Raw genomic sequence first — 2,880 nt, 5'->3', positions numbered from 1 at the left:
CATAATGGTAAAAGAATCAATGCAACAAGAAGAGCTAACTATTCTAAATATATATGCACCCAATACAGGAGCACCCAGATTCATAAAGCAAGTTCTTAGAGACCTACAAAGAGACTCAGACTCCCACAAAATAACAGTGGGATAATTTAACACTCCACTGTCAATATCAGACAGATCAACAAGACAAAATTAACAAGGATATTCAGGACTTGAACTCAGCTCTGGACCAAGCAGACCTAATAGATATCTACAGAACTCTCCACCCCAAATCAAGAGAATATACATTCTTTCCAGCACCACATAGCACTTATTCTAAAATTGACCCCATAATTGGAAGTAAAACATTCCTCAGCAAATGCAAAAGAAAGGAAATCGTAACAAACAGTCTCTCAGACCACAGTGCAATCAAATTAGAACTCAGGATTAAGAAACTCACTCAAAACTGCACAACTACATGGAAACTGAACAACCTGCTCCTGAATGACTACTGGGTAAATAATGAAATTAAGGCAGAAATAAGTAAGTTCTTTGAAACCAATGAGGAGAAAGACACAAGGTACCAGAATCTCTGGGACACAGCTAAAGCAGTGTTTAGAGGGAAATTTATAGCACTAAAATGCCCACAGGAGAAAGCGGGAAAGATCTAAAATCACTAAAGAAGCAAGAGCAAATAAATTCAAAAGCTAGCAGAAGACAAGAAATAACTAAGATCAGAACAGAAGGAGACAGAGACATGAAAAACCCTTCAAAAAAATCAATGAATCCAGGAGCTGGTTTTATAAAAAAACACTAACAAAATAGATATACCACCTGCCAGACTAATAAAGAAGAAAAGAGAGAAGAATCAAATAGATACAATAAAAAAATGATAAAGGGGAGATTACCACTGATCCCATAGAAATACAAACTACCATCAGATAATACTATAAACACCTTTATGCAAATAAACTAGAAAATGTAGAAGAAATGGATAAATTCCTGGACACATACACCCTCCCAAAACTAAACCAGAAAGAAGTTGAATCCCTGAATAGACCAATAACAAATTCTGAAATTGAGGCAGTAATTAATAGCCTACCAACCAAAAAAAGCCCAGAACCAGACAGATTCACAGCCGAATTCTACCAGAGGCACAAAGAGGAGCTGGTACCATTCCTTCTGAAACTATTCCAAACAACAGAAAAAGAGGGACTCCTCCCTAACTCATTTTATGAGGCCAGCATCATCCTGATACCAAAACCTGGTAGAGACACAACAAAAAAAAAATTTCAGGCCAATATCCCTGATGAACACTTATGCGAAAATCCTCAATAAAATACTGGCAAACCAAATCCAGCAACAAAAACAAACAAAAAAACACAACGCCATCAAAAAGTGAGTGAAGGATATGAACAGACACTTTTCAAAAGAAGATATTTATGCAGCCAACAAACATATGAAAAAACTTGTTATCACGGGTCATTAGAGAAATGTAAATCAAAACCACAATGAGATGCCATCTCACACCAGTTAGAATGGCGATCATTAAAAAGTTTATCCACCACAGTCAAGTCGGCTTCATCCCTGGGATGCAAGGCTGGTTCAACATACACAAATCAATAAATGTAATTCATCACGTAAACAGAACCAATGACAAAAATCACATGATTATCTCAACAGATTCAGAAAAAGGCCTTCAATAAAATTCAACACCCCTTCATGCTAAAAACTCTCAATAAACTAGGTGTTGATGGAATGTATCTCAAGATAATAAGAGCTACTTATGACAAACCCACAGCCAATATCATACTGACTGGGCAAAAGCTGGAAGCATTCCCTTTGAAACTGGCACAAAACAAGGATGCCCTCTCTCACCACTCCTATTCAACACAGTCTTTGAAGTTCTGGCCAGGGCAATCAGACAAGAGAAAGAAAGAAAGGGTTTTCAAACAGGAAGAGAGGAAGTCAAATTATCTCTGTTTGCAGGTGACATAATTGTATATTTAGAAAACCCCACCATCTCAGCCCAAAAACTCCTTAAGGTGATAAATAACTTCAGCAATGTCTCAGGATACAAAAACAATGTGCAAAAATTACAAGCAATCCTATACACCAATAACAGATAAACAGAGAGCCAAATCATGAGCAAACTCCCATTCACAATTGCTACAAAGAGAATAAAGTATCTAGGAATCCAACTTACAAGGGATGTGAAGGACCTCTTCAAGAACTACAAACCACTGCTCAATGAAATAAGAGAGGACACAAACAAATGGAAAAACATTCCACACTCATGGATAGGAAGAATCAATATCATGGAAATGGCCATATTGCCCAAAGTAATTTATAGATTCAATGCTATTACCATCAAGCTACCATCGACTTTCTTCACAAAATTAGAAGAAAAAAAAACTACTTTAAATTTCATATGGAACCAAAAAGGAGCCTATATAGCCAAGACAATCCTAAGCAAAAAGAACAAAGCTGGAGGCATCACACTACCTGACTTCAAACTATACTACAAGACTGCAGTAACCAAAACAGCATGGTACTCATACCAAAACAGACATATACAGGCCAATGGAACAGAACAGAGGCCTCAGAAATAACACCACACACCTACAACCATCTGACCTTTGACAAAACTGACAAAAACAAGCAACGAAGAAAGGATTCCATATTTAGTAAATAGTGTTGGGAAAACTGGCTAGCCATATGCAGAAAACTGAAACTGGATCCCTTCCTTACATCTTATACAAAAATCAACTCAAGATGGATTAAAGATTTAAACATAAGACCTAAAACCGTAAAACCATAAAAACCCTAGAAGAAAACCTAGGCAATACCATTCAGGACATAGGCATGGGCAAAGACTTCATGACTACAACACCAAAAGCAATG

The sequence above is a fragment of the Mandrillus leucophaeus genome, unplaced genomic scaffold, assembly GCF_000951045.1.
Source record: "Mandrillus leucophaeus isolate KB7577 unplaced genomic scaffold, Mleu.le_1.0 Scaffold498, whole genome shotgun sequence".
Lineage (NCBI taxonomy): Eukaryota > Metazoa > Chordata > Mammalia > Primates > Cercopithecidae > Mandrillus > Mandrillus leucophaeus.
The sequence above is the reverse complement of the archived record's forward strand: the minus strand, read 5'-3'. Positions refer to the sequence as shown.